We start from the raw sequence: 17,096 nt of genomic DNA, 5'->3' as shown, positions 1-17,096 counted from the left end.
AATTGTATGAATTCTATTTTAAACTAAATATAGTCAGCAATTTCATGATATTCTCAAATAAAAATGAAAGATCACAAATCATACTATCAAAAAACATGTCAACCCAAGTGGAATCCTTACCTCATTCTGGCATAAAAGGGTATATTGAGTTTGCAATATTTTCAGGCAATATTTTGCCAAGCTGCCAAGGTCATACTAATTGGAATGCAAAGTTCTTTCTTGTTTTCATAAATGGTATAAAAGTCACTGCATCTATTTTTTTCTTCTATTATTTCCACTTGGAGTATGTCCAGATCTGAAGAAAACAAAAATATATCAAATTTATATCTGTATTTGAAATCCCCTCCCCCCTCCCTTGCATCTAATATTAATGGAATTCTTTTTAGCTCGATACAAAACATGTTAGAGCCTAGGAATAAATAAGGAGCTAATAAGATAATCAATATCGGTTAGAAGTCAGTCCTATGCTGCAAACATGACTGTTTCATTGGCTGTAGCCGAAGTGAATAAAATAATTATATAAGAAAAAAGTTAGGTAGTAAGGTTACTGGTAACATTGCAAAGAAGAAATTGGTGAACTATCATTTAACTCGCAATAAATGAGCAGTCAACATTTGTACTACAAAAATGGGTGCATAGAAAAGTATCTCAGAGCTTTCAAACCTTATTTGGTTTTACTTCTTACTAAATACAAAAGAGCTTATCAACAGCTTATAAGGTGAAAACTCTCAATTAGGAATCTTGCATATTGGTTCCTTTATTTTGAGGAAGTGTGGTTCTTTCCAAAGTGAAAGATTTATTTGAATTCAAGCAACTTGTAAAATTACTGTTTCTAGACCTTTGAAACTTGGCAAAAGGTATTTTCAAAGACACTATTAAGTACGGAGAAAACCTATGAATGATTTGGGTAGCCTTTCTGCAATAACACTAGATTAAAACTGAGTGTCTCTCAATCTTGTCTTCTGATGGGCAAATACTTTCCACTTCTGGAATCGGTAGACAGAACTTTTTAGGATCAATCCGGGTTTGCAAAATGTAAGGATGTGAACATAGTGTGACAATTGTACATTTGGGGACATTCGAGATACAAATTTAAGGCATACTGTATAATATGTTCATAAGATAGTAATGAAACTATTACATGAACAAAAAATAAAATAAGAGGCAACTTTACATTATCAATTATGAGTTCTGCAATGGATATAAAAAGATACTACATTCATAACCAATATAAAATCTGGAAGCATTAGTAGAACTGCTATTTTTATAATAAAGGCAACTCAATGGCGTTAAAAAATGACAAACTTATAACAGAGTTTGTATTTTTCCTAACATACAAACCCGAATTCTTTACTATAGGAGCAGTGGTAACACCTCTGCTCCTATAGTAAAGAATGAGGGTTTGTATTTAGTGTAGGAACAACTAGAAATTATAAAGATCTACTATGATAATCATGCAGTTACCATCTGATAATTAGCATTACTTGCTATTAACAATATTAAAGTTAATTCCTTACTTTCATCTATTATACAGTAGTATTTTTGGTTTGTATACAGTTCTGCCATTACTTCAAGTTAGCCTGGATATGTCAATTTGAACACAAACAATTCCACCCTTTCCTGAATGAAACTTTGTTGATTTACTGCTACTTTTTTCTTCCATTGAATATGTCACAATCTGAGGAGGAAGAAAACTTATAAATGTGTATCCACAGACTTAAAATCCCCTAGCCTACATCTAATATGGAGTCCATCTAATTTGACTTTCAGCTTCATAGTACAGTGAAAGTCACAAAAGATGTTGCAATGCTCTTTATTGACGAGTTTCAACATGAAAAAAGTAATCGAAAATACTACAAAAAATCTTAAAATAAATTTGGTTAATAAATTAAAAAACTACAATCCGCAAAACTATTCTTGGAAAGTACATACCATAATGAGATAATTAAGTAATTTAAATAAACTTAAAACTTCAAACAATGAGCCTTTAAGGCTAACGTAACATTGTAAACTATGTACAATACAATATTGAACAAAAACAAAATAAACATGTACGTTTGTATAATTAGGTAGTTACTGCGTAGCATTGCTACGCAACAGCTCTAACACCTGAAACAATCATTTAAAATATTTCAATAAAGTCAAGTACTAAATCTCAAAGCCTTTCACTGGGCACCAATAATCCGTCGCCAATTACTCTACGGCACAGGGAAACAATAACCCGTCCAGACAGTAGGCATGCCTCGGCCGGCAACTGTTCGTGAAAGACCAAAGTTTTACATGAGCTCGTCAAACCTGGACTCGGCTACCTATCCAGACAAAGACTCGGCAGCGCACAAGAAATCCACAGAATACTCAGCCCCTTGAAATACAAATAATTTAGCCTAAAGAATACTAAACATTCTACATAATGAAAGTACAGCATTTTAAAATAATTCATGTGTGTGTTTATTACGTTTAAACGTAATAAACACACAATGCTTAAGTATTCAAATCAATATCTTCACAGTCGATACACTCCCCCTACCCAAATTAGCAATTTTCTTCAATAGGAAGAACAACAACTAACCTATGTACAGATCTATGTCCTCACTTCACTCCGCATTCTCTACAGGTATAAACATAATAAAACATTAAATTGCATTATAGCGCACCGTGCCGGTTGACCCTACATTATAGCGCACCGTGCCTGCATTATAGCGCACCGTGCCGGTTGACGCCAGGTTTATTTTTCCACTGAATCATACTTTTAGAAAACAATATAGATGTAACATCACATTCTAATAACTTTTACAAACTTCTGTACTGATATAGCAGTGCATATTTAAAACAAAATGAACAAACTTTCAAATTAACATATAAGCCTCCTCTGCCGCCCAGGAAAAACCATAGATAAAAAACAAAATCTCAAGTTTTGAAAAAACTATGGAAACCTGTGTATCCACGGCAATAATGCAGAGTAACTCAAATTTGAGTGGTGGAACCTCACTCTTGTACTACTAACAAATAATAATTATAATAATATTAATAATAAATTCGACTTGCTCGGGCTAGCGTGCGCTAGAAAGTGACCACTTCCTAAATACCTCTTCAAACATCGAATACGTTTCACCCAACACTAAATTCTCATTGGCCACTGCCTACATAACAACTGAACTTGAGTAACAAGACACTTAAGATCTGCTTACATGTCGTTAGGACAATTATTTTTCGCTATACTTCGTAACGCGAAAAAATTCTAGTCCTCACTTCACTCCGCATTCTCTACAGGTATAAACATAATAAAACATTAAATTGCATTATAGCGCACCGTGCCGGTTGACCCTAGATAATACCAAAGAAAGGGAGAGAAGGAAAGAAATGGAGAGAAAGAAATAAATGTTCCGATTGTATGATTTACACATTTAACCTCTTTTTGAAGCCTTTGACAAACATGTTTACTTGAAACAGACTACCAACACTCATGTCTATGAAGACACCTATCCTTGACGTTATCGTTTGCGATGTTTGAACTTGTAGCCACAGTTTTAACAAAAAATTCTGTTTGGTTACATTACAGGAGCTTTAACTTCTTAAAGATAAATCGATCAAAGGACAAAATCATTCCAGCTTCCTCTGTATCAAGCAAAAGACATCAAATATGGAAAAGCATTTGTGACAACTTCCGATATCAAAAACTTCACAGTATTGGTGATTTTTCATTTTTTTTTTTTCTGTTCAACTAAGAAATCTTCAAATTACAATAAACTTAATTCCCCAAATCTCAGATAAGAAAACTTTAATGATATATCAAAATAATAAAGAAGTTTTTCAATATAGGAAAACATAATCCGCACAGATTCTGCAACACCATATTATCAAAAAGATCCTTTGTATGCACCGATCTACCAGCTTAATGTTTCACAGGTGCTTGCAAAGATTTAACAAGTGAATTTTCCGTTGGATCTATGTAACCACTCATTTCATGCATGCACGTTATGGCATAAATAGCTTGATCACTGGAGATTACTAAAGCGCCGGAATCTAATAAAAGCGTCATAAATAAAGCAACATACAATGGCATTTCGCTTTGCTCGTGACCATTATTGAAAGCTTCTCTTTGTTGAAAGACAAGTTGGTAGGCCTTGTCGGTGCTGTCATTCATCGATGATATAAGATGCCCATGACAACTGAGGTCCCCCAATTTCCTGTCCAAATTAGATGCCACCGTTAAAGACGACTGCTGGCATTTCATTGCATTCACGATCCTGGAAAGCAGATTCCAAAAATAAAACAATGTACATATATACTTGTAATTTCAAAAACCTTTACCTTCTATATCAAAGTTAAATTTCAGCGAAAAATTTCCTTTCTTTTTTTTTTTTTCTCTCCTTATCTGCCGTGTAATAAAACTTTTGTTACGTAAACACTCAAAGTTTAACAATAAAGTTTCCCTCGTTAATATGAACAGTCAAGATGGAGAGGACTTTCACTCTGGAATATTCTACTTAAGAATTTTTACCTCCATTTTATTAATAACCTTTGGTATAAAGCACCAAACCTCAAGTTAAAGCATCAATTGCCTCTGTACCTGGACACCAATATTAGAGATTAAAAAACCTCAACATATTTTTAAAAGTAGCAAAACAGTCTAAAGAATGAATAACTCTCACAAGTCCATAACTCTGAAAAATGTAAACAAGAATTGACCATTCATCCACGTTAGTTGACAACACTTCAAAAAATCCGCTCTTTTGTACTCTTTCTGGGCTTACATACATTGATGACCTGAACAGTGTATTCAGTACAAGTTTAAATTCTTTGGTTTTCTATGATTTCCAAATCTGGCTTTTTGCTACCTACTTGCATTAAAATCGAAAATTTTATCTGGAACAACGTTCAAACATTGCCAAAGTACTTTACATAATTCTGTCGACTGCCTCCTGCTCCTTCATGTTTAATTTTAAAGATTAATTTGCTGTCCAGTTTCCAACCACTCTTTTCATGATATAAAAAAAAATGCGCTGTATTCATCGCTAAAAACTTCAGAATTACTCCAAACCTACTACTGAGGTGTCACAACATATAAATTTCCCAACACCAGAGGCGTCACAATATAACTATTAAATCTGAGGAGTCACAATATAGCGGTAAATTTCCTATGAGGCGTCGCAATATATTTATAAGATTGCCTACATCCGAGGCTTCGCAATGTGATAAATTGCCTACATCTGATGCGTCACAATATATTAATTAACTGCCTACATCTTAGGCGTTGCAATAGAGTGATAAACTGCCTACATCTTAGGCGTCACAATATAGTGATAAACTGCCTACATCTGAGGCGTCACAATATAGTGATAAACTGCCTACATCTGAGGCGTCACAATATAGTGATAAACTGCCTACATCTGAGGCGTCACAATATAGTGATAAACTGCCTACATCTGAGGCGTCACAATATAGTGAAAAACTGCCTACATCTGAGGCGTCACAATATAGTGATAAACTGCCTACATTTTAGGCGTCACAATATAGTGATAAACTGCCTACATTTTAGGCGTCACAATATAGTGATAAACTGCCTACATCTTAGGCGTCACAATGAAGTAATAGGTTAAATAAGTCTGATGCAAGTATATAGTTAAAGTAACGACCAAAATAAAAAGAATGAATTTCTGCGTCAAAACGTGATCTCAACCAGAGCATCTGATATTTCTTCATTAAGTTCTCAACTAGCTTTGCTCAATATGTAAAATTACAGAAATACTTTATCGTTTTCATTTTAACAATACCTTTCACGACAAATTTCGTGGAAATTATGTAACAGACAATTCTGTCCAAAAGATATTCGTTAAAATAACGTTTTTGTTAATTCAGAATGTTTGGCATCTAAACAAGGTCTTTAACGACATAGTTTATCCTAATACTGTAGTTACGAAATTCGCCTTCAGTATTCGTCCTCTGTAAACCTTTCCAAATACAATTTAGAGTCTGAAAACCAATTATACTTTCTTGTAAATAAATCCAAATCTTGAAGCTTTTAAAGTAAATAGCTAGCATCCAATGCCCCTTCAAATCAACCATCCGCAGCTATGCCATCATCTAAAAATACTTCAATCTTCACTGCCTTAGATCTCCAATATCTAACAGACTTAAGAACTTTAGTAAAGATGTACCGCCGCTTCAAAAATATCTAAAGAAAATCCATTATAAAATTTTTTTTTTAAAAATTTTTCCCCAATGAGAATGATATTGGCAAAGTTTTAATAGATTTCTATGCGATAAGCAGACTGTAGACTGATTAAATCCTTAAAAAGTTTGTAATAAAAAACCAGCCTTTGCTTACCATTTCCATTCTTGGTCACCGTCAAAGGAATTATTTCTTAGTTTTTCTGATACCAGTGTCACCCATTCTCTTTTAATAAATTCTGATTCGTCCCTTTCTGACCTATTGTTACCCAATCCAACAACCACAGTAACGGTTTTGAAATGGAATTTTGTGATCGCCCTTTTAGACGTCAATGACTATCTTACCGGACCCAATCTAATTCTGTTCAATGTATTGTGAATAACAACAACCAACAGGCGATTAAAACAATAAAATAAACACAATGTTCCAATTTCCTTGTACCAACTGCTAAGTATACAAAATAAAAACAGCTATATTTTCACTTATCTTTTCGACGTCTTTCTTGGTACATTCCTGGCTCCAATGTCAACTCTCGGCCTTTATTGAGCTCTAGACCTCTTCCATCAAAGTTGATATGAATCCACACTTTCCCTCTATCTTTAACTAGCTTGACACTTTCGGCGATGCTGCTCTTTGCGTACTAACTCGTTTCTGCAGCAGTTTTAGATGTTCCTTGTCCTCCAAGTTGATAAACAATCGCATCTAATGCTAACATTTTCGTATCAGTTTCCTCAAAATAACGCGATGCTCATTCAAATGGTTTTCCATCATACTTTAACGAGGTGCGGATACTTGTTGAATATTCTGCTGGAAACCGGATAATAGATTGTCCATCACTTCTTGAAACGGTTTCAGCATTCTGATTGCTAACGTGAAAACACTATTCACATCTGAAGCTGTATTTGACCCTGCCTGGCGTCCTGGCTAATAAATTCGACTTGCTCGGGCTAGCGTGCGCTAGAAAGTGACCACTTCCTAAATACCTCTTCAAACATCGAATACGTTTCACCCAACACTAAATTCTCATTGGCCACTGCCTACATAACAACTGAACTTGAGTAACAAGACACTTAAGATCTGCTTACATGTCGTTAGGACAATTATTTTTCGCTATACTTCGTAACGCGAAAAAATTCTATTACACACGCATCATCTTGGTCTTTGTATAGACTTCCTGGTCTTGGAATTTTGTATCGAACAGTAACATCTCTAACTGATTTTACCTGGACAAGTTTCCATTGCCCACGTACGGTGTTGTTAAAGTTGGAAAATAGTCTCTGCCACTTTTTCCAAAAACAGTTGATAATACGTTGCATGAATTCTAACCTATCCTTATAGTTTTGATCTACAAATTTCATATATGCTTGAACTTTACTACTTGCTCGGCCTAATATCAACTCATTGGGACATAAATATGATCCAAGTTTATAGTCACTGCCAGGTTTGATGCCAATCGGTCTGGAATTCAATAAATCAGCTACTTCAAAAAGCACTGTTTGCATTTCTTCGAATGTCAGTTTATTATCTCCAATAGCAATGAGTATAACACATTTGACAGATTTTATTAGTGTTTCGCTACATCTATTATGCCAAGGAGCATCAGCAGACTTTTTGAAAATCCAAGTAGTACCACCGTTAGCACCATATTCTTGAAGCTTTGACTTAGTCTAAACTCTAAACTGAGTTCCTTGCAAGCAGCAACTAATCGACTTCCAAAATCAGAATGTATGATCTTAGGATATCCTCTAATTTTTATAAATCTGTGGAAAACTGCCAAGAAACCCTTTGTATCATAACTTTATGCCAAATCTACATATACTGCTGGTGAAACAAGGCAATTGAATATTACCCCATAAGCCTTTTCATATGTTCTAACTGTATCTCTACTAGTAAGAGGGCCAAATAAGTCTATTGAAGTACTGTATGATAGAAAGGTGGAGTAGGAACAATCTTTCCTAGGCAACTTGACCCATCTTCTGAACAACAATTGGAGCACTTAGTCTTTTACATGTGATTCATTTGTTCTTAATAGATCTTACTAGTCTTCAAGAACTAATAATCCAATACTTTCATTGTAATTTAGCCAAAGTAGTTTCGACTCCGCTGTGGTCACTATTATGTAAGTGAACATATAATTTGATTAAGTAATTATTTGACGGCATCAAAATAAATCTGTCTTGGTTCCAATTTTCCTTTAGCCAATTTGCAATTCTCTCACCAACAGATATGATACCATTGTCTATACTTGGACCCAAATGACGGTAGGCTTTCCTCCAATCAGATTCTAACTTACTTTAATTGCTGCAATAACTCTTGCAGTAACTCGCAGTAATCTTGTGTAATTGCTAAACCCACTTGTGTTAATCATACTAGTTTTTTCTTCCTCGCAGCTTTTCTCTACAAGTCATAACAATGCCAATCTTACTATTGACCCACCAACATTCAGTGGGGTCTGTTTTAGATTGAATTTCTGCCAACCTGTTGGGTACAAAGGTATCAAATCCATAAGATTCTTTCTGAATCTGTGCTCTTACAATGAATGAGTCAACCATGTGCACAATATATTTGAATGTCCAATCACTTTGTTTCTCAATTATAGCTCTTAATCTACATACAGTATGGCACCGCATAACTCTAATCTAGGTATTGTCAGTTTTTTGGTGGGCGAAATTCTGTTCTTAACAAGGATCAATTGTGATACATAAGAGTCCCTTTCTGGGCTCCACCTTATATAACCACATGTGGTGTTCTAATTCTCTCAATCTTACAGCATTGTACATCTTGGATATATCCCCTACAGCTGCTATATTGTTCCGACAGAACCTTAATAAAATTTCCACTAGTCATTCAAAACATTTGGTCCTTTTGCCCAATAATCATTAAGTCTGTGACCCTGACCCTTGTAATTTGCTGAAGAATTGAACACTCTTCTGACTGGGGTTGAGGTTGAAGTTTGTTTCAATAATTCACGGTGATGAATGTAGTGTATAGAACCATCACATTCATTCATTTCCTTTCAAGATAATTTTCTAGCAACACCTCTACTCAACATATCTTGTATTTGATTATTATACAGTTGTGTATATTTATGACCTAGCTTATTTAATCTCTTCTATGTTAATTTTATTCTTGCAATAGCCACAGCAACATTATTAGGAAGCTCATTAGGGTCTATAATCATGGGATATTGAACAGTCCGATATTTCTCCTTAGTTATGTTCTAACCCCTATGAAATCATGGCAAACTCCTTTTCTTCTTTGATTGTGTAACTTTTATCACCTAATGTGCATGATCCACATTTGCATCCTCCACATTTTGGTATACAGTATGTGCCCAAGCTTTCAATGTTGAAAAATTTATCTAATTCCAACCTTAAAATTTCATGATTATTAACATTAATTTCCTCTGCATTAACCACACTAGACACCTTGTTAACTTTGACGTTCAAACTATTGTTCGAAGATTCAAACTTGATTGACAGATGGGAGCCTCGTATGCAATTTCCGAATATGTTTTGCATCAATTGTGAATGCCTAACACTGTTTGACTTGTGGCATAAGTGTACACCAATCAGATCCTACAAACAACTATTTCGCCAGATGGACGTTCCAGATCAGAAAGACTGATATCGTCAAACAAAAGAACGATATTTGTCAGGTCTACCTTACATATTTCAGATGTTATCTCTTCTATGCCGTAAGCAGTGATATACCAATGTTCCTCTTCGAGATCAGTCACTTTGATTACATATTCTTTACTCTTTATAATTTCTACCTTTCGTCCTTGATTACATATTATTTACTCTTTATAATTTCTACCTTTCGTCCTACCTTAGTGATATTCATTTCAATGCCTCTACCTTTCAGACCTAGCTTAGAAGCAGTAGCAAATGTTTGAAGTGTTATATCACTTCCTGTGGTGTGAATTGGTAACAGTGACTGCTGGTGTTCGTATGCTTGCCTGGCAACATTGAGTCTCTGGCACTGTAACGGCTTGGCCAACACCTTGTCACAACTCTAAGCCGAATAAAGCCAACGTTCCAGCAACTGTGTTTGGTATTCCACAATCTATTGGCTTAATATTCACCATGGACAAGTTTCTGAGGCCCAGCCCGATTGATGTGGACCAAGAATCAGCCGATGCGGAGGACAAATGGATTACAGTATGTGGCATGGTAACTTTGAGGCGTTCTGTGCGGCCATCAACCCAGACTTGAATCCAGATAAGTTGGCCTTGCTTCGTGCTCACGTATCTAGTAAACTGTTTAAGATCATCAAAAGTGCCACCACATGCCACTGCCATAAGCCTGTTGAAGGCTAGATTTGTGAAACAGAAAAGTGAGGTGTTTACCTGATACAAATTAGCCACCTGCAAGCAACAGTGGCGAGACTCTAGATGCTTTTTTGGATAACTTCAAAGGTCTGGCCTCGGAATTTAGCTTCACTGATTGTACAGCTACTCAGGCTGAAGAACTGGCCATCAGAGATTCATACATCACGGGTATAGCATCTAATGCAATCTGACAGAGACTGTTAGAGAACTTATCCTTGGACTTATCCACAGCTGTGAAACAAGCCCGTGCACTGGAAATGGCTCAACTGCACTCAGCGTCTTATGCAAGTGGAACCAATACCACAGTGGCAGCATTGATAGATGATCAGGCAAAACCCAAAACAGATCCCAACAGTTTTCTGATCGAAATGAGTGACTCCCCGAATCCAAGTGAGTGTGATGCCGCCATCAGAGGTGCTTCTTTTGTGGAGTATCCCTACATCCCAGAGCCCACTGCCCAGCCAAGAAAGCCTCATGTTCCAACTGTCAGAAGGTAAGTATTATGCTTGTGTCTGCAAGTCGCAAAGAAAACGATGGAACAATAATGGTAAATCAACTAACTCTAATCTTGTAGCTAGAATAGTCCCAGACACCCTGCCACAGTCCACCCCTGCTTCCATGACAGGGGCCGCTGTGGCTGCAGCTTCTCCTGCATTACGAAGTGTTTACAGAACTGTCCTACCTGTAGAACTGAATGGAGGCGAAGCCCTGGACGGGCTGGTCGACACTAGAGCATTTAAAAGCTTTATAGATGCCAAAGTAGCTAAGGCTATGAACTCTGTGACTCATTCTTCAGCCTGCAGCATAACCATGGCTGCCAAACAGACAATGAAACTTAACAAGTGTTGCAATTACGATCTAACCGTAAGTGGAAGAGTATACCCTGAGTTTTGTCTACAAATGATGGATGATTGCGTGGCTCCAGTCATTTTGGGACATGACTTCCTACAGTTACACAAGCAAGTCAGCGTAGACTTTGGTGGGACGCTACCGCATTTGGAGCTAAGCATCCAGTCACCTTGTGCTCTGATAGCAGCTCACATTGAACCGCCAGCCATCTTCGACAATCTGACAGTTGACTGTCACCCGATACAGGTGAAATCCAAAAGGTATTCCAAAAGAGGACTCCGAGTTCATCAAGAAAGAAGTAAAAAGGCTGCTAGAGGAGGGCATCATCACACGGAGTCGCAGTTTGTGGAGAGCTCAAGTGGTAGTCGTCGATCAGTGTGACAAGAAAAGATTGGTCATAGACAGATTCACCAACCTAATTGCTTATCCTGTTCCAGGGATCACCGAGGTGATTGAGAAAATTTCTACTTACCAGTATTTCAGCTCCATAGACTTGAAGGCAGCATATCATCAAATACCATTGAACATGGCTGATCGGAAATTCACAGCATTCGAAGCAGATGGAAGGCTGTTCGAACTCACGAGTTCTCGACAAAATTATTGGTAAGGAACAACTAGAGGGTACGTTCGCCTACATAGATGACATCAAGGTCTGCGGTCACACACGTGAAGAACACGACAGAAATCTGAAACGCTTTCAAGAAACTGCATTGAAGTATGGACTTACCATAAATGACAAGAAAAGTGTTTATGCTCAAACATCAATCTCAATTTTGGGCCATGTAGTGAATGATCACCAAGTCCTACCTGACCCGGAGAGAATGCGTCCGGTGCTGGAGATGAACCCTCCGGACAGTACCCCTAGTCTCAAAAGAACGTTACGACTCTTATCCCACTATGCAAAGTGGGTACCGAACTTCTCCCAGAAAATTCGACCTTTAATCGAAGTGAAAACTTTTCCGATGGCCAAATCCGCAGAACAAGCACTCTAAGAACTAAAGAATGAAATATCTCAAGCTTCCCTTGCTGCTATAGAGGACGAAGCAGTCTTTGTAGTTGAAACAGACGCCTCTGCTGACGCCGTTTGCAGCCTCATTGACAAAAGAAGGAAAACCAGTGGCCTTCTTTTCTCGCTCGCTCTCAGAATAGGAGAAACGACAATCGGAAGTGGAACGCGAAGCAAGTGCTATCGTAGAGCCATCAAGAAATGGCGACACTTTCTGCTAGGACGTAAATTTAGACTCATAACTGATCAGCAATCGGTGCGTTTCATGTTTGAAGCCAAGAACTATGGCAAAATTAAGAATGAAAAAATAATGCGGTGGAGGCTGGAACCGAGTTGTTTCAACTTCGACATCACATACAGACCTGGATCAAAGAACCAAGTAGCAGACGCTCTCTCTCGTGCCTCGAGATGTGTGGCTTCACTTTCGTGTACTCAAGGAGACGAGCTGACTCAGCTTCACGAGCCCCTGTGTCATCTAGGAATCAGAAGGATGACCCACATCATAAGACAGGAGAAACTTACCCTTTACCATTGAAGAGGCTCGGACTGTCATACGTAAATGTCAAACCTATGCTAAGATCAAACCTAAGTTCTCCAAAGAAACAGGAACATTGATAAAAGCTACCAGGCCATTCGAGCGTCTGGCTATCGACTTCAAAGGTCCGATGCCGTCCACCACAAAGAACAGATACATACTCAACATAATCGACGAGTACAGCAGATTTCCGTTCACCTTTGCAACAGAAGACACCTCAGCGAGTACCACCATTAAATGTTTGTCTACTCTCTTTTCAGTTTGGGGCCTGCCCAAGTATATTCATTCAGACAGGGGACCTGCTTTCGTGTCGTCAGAGTACCAAAAGTTCCTTCATGACCATGGAGTGGCTACAAGCTACTCGTCTGCGTATAACCCCCGTGGCAATGGCCAGATCGAGAGCGCCAATGGAATTTTGTGGCGCACCATAAGGTTAGCTCTTGCTTCTCTCTCCCTCCCTATAGAAATGTGGGAGGCTGTCCTGGATCAAGCAATACACAGCATGAAGTCCCTTCTGTGTGTCGCTACGAACCAAACACCACATGAGCGCATGTTCCTGCACCCCAGGAAAGCAACATACGGGCAGGTTGCTCCATCGTGGATGACAGAAAATGCGCAAGCTCTTCTAAAGAAAACGGTTAGGAAATCCAAGTACGAACCTGAGGTCGAGGAAGTTAGACTCCTGCATGTCAACCCACAATGGGTTCGTGTTGCGCACCAAGACGGCAAGGAATCCACTGTGTCGACTCGTCACCTGGCTCCTGCAGCTAAAGTATTCAGTCCAAACACCTGTCACGATAAAGGAAGCCGTCACATCTTCAACATGCAAGAGAATGGTAAGACTCCCATCAATCAAGGAACCCCCCTCCCACCTGGAGACCCCAGCCAGAGAACGGAAAGAAGTCGAGTGGATACAGAACAAGTCCAGGGGAGGGAGCCTGCAACTGAACCGCAACAAACCACAGAACCGCCCACCCCAGGAGAGGCACCGTCGAAAGGAACACCTGCAGAAACGCCAACCTCAGAGGTGCCTCAACACACAAGTCGCACTAGGCGCCCTCCTGGCTATCTCTCAGATTTTGCCCTAGATGAGTGGGAGTAGTATGGGTGGTAAATGTCCTTATGTCAATGTGTTCATTATGAATTAGTAGTTATAAGGTCCATTGTTACCAATGTATTTTTATGTAAGTGAGATGAGCCAAGTTATCGATTAAAATAAGTACCAATGAGTTTTGTAATGTGAAATGATATTTTCATTAATAAAATAAATTTTTGAACATACTTACCCGGTAGTTATATATTGTGACAGCGCCGAGTAAGGGTGTGAACTCAAAGGCAGGTTAGAAACGACTGAGTTATATTATTGTGGAACACTCTCCTTATATACAAAACCTCAAGGCAACAGGACATAAGTTCACAAGCCAGACAATATTACAGAGGAAAAACCAGACATGAATTTTCATGTTCGTTTTAGTGCGAGGGAAGAGCGAAGATACAAGCATAATATATACAAAAGGAATTATGTACAATTGTGTGAAACACGGTTGGTACATGGCTCCCCCCCTAAAAATGACATACTGTACATGTTAAATAGGGCGCCCTGATCTAGAGAGGCGAACTGTAAGCGGGTCATCTAGCAGAAGATAAGCAGGTTGTAGACGATCAATGGAGACCCAGTCTTCTTTGCCCCGAATGTTTAGAAGGAATGCTTTCGGACTGCGTCGGATCACAAGGAAAGGGCCCGTGTAAGGGGGCGTTAGTGGTGGCTTGCTGGTGTCGTTGCGCAGGAAGACGTGCGTTGTAGAGTGCAAGTCCGTTGGTATGTGATGCTTCGCTGGGGGCTTGTAAGTCTGGCGGCACGGAGTAAATTTTCCCACGACGTGACGTATGCGCTGGAGATCGTCGGAGGAGGTTGTAGAAGGAAAAAATTCGGCAGGGACGACCAACGGGTCGCCATACACCATTTCGGCTGCCGAGACGTCGAGGGCGTCTTTAGGAGTGGTCCTTAGTCCAAGGAGGACCCAGGGAAGCTGAGTAAACCAGTTGCAATCCTTGCAGCGGGACATCAAAGCTGCTTTGAGGGTGCGATGAAAACGTTCAACCATTCCATTGGCAGTGGGGTTGTAGGCCGTTGTCTGATGTAGGGTGATGCCCAGGAGATTCGCTAATGACGTCCACAATTGAGAGGTGAAAGGGGTTCCCCTGTCAGAAGTAATATGCTCAGGGATACCGAATCTTGAAATCCATCCAGAGAGTAAGGCAGATGTACATGAGGCGGACGTTGCAGTTTCCATGGGAATGGCTTCAGGCCAACGAGTGGAGCGGTCGATGACGGTAAACAGGTAACGATGTCCTTGTGATGTGGGTAGGGGGCCTACAACGTCGACGTGAATGTGTGCGAAATGACGCTGAAGTTGAGGAAAGGTGCCCACTCCTGAATCCGTGTGTCGATGTACTTTGGAAGTTTGGCAAGAAGTACAGGCGCGGACCCAATCCTTAGCATCCTTAGAAATGCCGTGCCAAATGAACTTTGGCTTCAGCAGCTGTGCAGTAGAACGGCACGAGGGATGTGAAAGGCCGTGGATGAAATCAAACACCTGTTGGCGCATGGGAGCAGGAATCCAAGGTCGCGGTCTACCAGTACTGACGTCACAGAGGAGGGTGGTGTTGGAGTCTTCGAGGGGAAAATCTTCCCAACGGAGGGACGTGCAGGATGTCCTACAAGCTTGATACTCTGGATCCTGTCGTTAGGCTTTAGCCAGGGCGTTGTAATCCAATCCCAGTTGAACGGCAGCCAACGTGTTTCTTGACAGGGCATCGGCAACGGGATTAATTTTCCCAGGGACGTATTGGAGGGTGCAATTGTATTCAGCCACGGCGGAGAGATGTCGGCGTTGACGGGCGGACCAGGCGTCAGACTGTCGAGTGAAGGCGTGCACCAGAGGCATGTGGTCTGTGCGAATGACGAAGGGCGTACCTTCTAAGAAATGGCGAAAGTGACGGACAGCCAAGTGCACCACCAGCAATTCTCGATCGAAGGTAGAATAACCCGATTCTGCCTTGGACAGTGTTCTGCTGAAGAAGGCCAATGGGCGGGGCGAGCCTTTGACCACCTGCTCGAGTACTGCACCAATAGCGACGTCGCTGACATCGGTGGAGAGAAGGCGAGGGGCGTGTGGGATAGGAAAAGTGAGAGCCGCAGCAGTTGATAGGGCCTTCTTTGCATTGCAGAAGGCTGCTTCTTGAAGGGGACCCCACTTCAGGTCCTTTGGCTTGCCCTTGAGGGAGGCGTAGAGGGGAGCAAGAGTGGCGGCAATGGCTGGCAGAAAACGGTGATAATAGTTGATCATGCCCAAGAATTCCTGCAGAGCTTTGACGGTCGAGGGCGCGGGGAAATTCTGAACGGCTGCTACCTTCTCAGGGAGGGGATGGACTCCTTCAGGAGTGATACGGTGCACTAAGAACGACACTTCGTTGGCGCCAAAGGTACACTTGTCGTACCGGACTACAAGGCCGTTTTGTTGCAGGCGGTCGAGCACGATGCGCAGGTGACGGAGATGTTCCTCTTTTGAGGAGGAGAACACAAGTATGTCGTCCACATAACATACACAGAAAGGGAGGTCCCCTAAGATGCCATCCATGAGACGTTGAAACGTTGCCCCAGCATTACGAAGGCCAAACCAGGAGTAATTGAAGGTGTATGTGCCAAACGGAGTGGTGATGGCAGTCTTGGGGATGTCTTCTGGGTTCATAGGCACCTGATAATACCCCTTCAGGAGGTCGAGCGTAGAGAAAACCTTCGCTTTGTGCAGGTAGGAGGTTACATCGGCGATGTTTGGGAGGGGGTAGTGATCCGGTTCTGTTTGCATGTTCAGGCGCCTGTAATCCCCGCACGGACGGAGGGAGCCGTCTTTCTTCAGAACGATGTGTAAGGGTGACGACCATGGGCTGGAGGCCTTTTGGCAAAGGCCCATTTTCTCCATTTCGGCGAACGTCTGTTTGGTGGCTGCCAATCGTTCCGGTGCCAGACGTCTGAATTTTGCGAATGTGGATTGGTGATAAATACCGTGCTTGGCAGGAACCGTGGGCGTTTGGCGAAGTTCTGGACGGAAAACTTCCGGGTACGACGTGAGGAGGTGGGCGTAGGCATCCGTGGGTGCGCTGATGTGGAGAGCGAGGTTAGAGGGGGCGGGTTGAAGAG

At 40.5% G+C, this 17,096-nt stretch overlaps 1 long non-coding RNA gene across 4 annotated transcripts in view; it reads right to left on the bottom strand.

The window, feature by feature from the left end:
- LOC137616472 (uncharacterized) overlaps positions 1–17,096 on the bottom strand; it is a 500,855-nt gene that overhangs the window by 4,674 nt on the left and 479,085 nt on the right. For all 4 annotated transcript variants that reach the window (XR_011039434.1, XR_011039432.1, XR_011039435.1 and 1 more), the window contains 2 exons: positions 1,518–1,678; positions 121–295 (listed from right to left, as the gene is read on the bottom strand). This is a non-coding gene — a long non-coding RNA (uncharacterized lncRNA). The remainder of the gene's footprint in view (positions 1–120; positions 296–1,517; positions 1,679–17,096) is intronic.

This window comes from Palaemon carinicauda, chromosome 22 (assembly GCF_036898095.1).
Source record: "Palaemon carinicauda isolate YSFRI2023 chromosome 22, ASM3689809v2, whole genome shotgun sequence".
Classification (NCBI taxonomy): Eukaryota; Metazoa; Arthropoda; class Malacostraca; order Decapoda; family Palaemonidae; genus Palaemon; species Palaemon carinicauda.
This window is presented reverse-complemented; position numbering and strand designations above follow the sequence as displayed.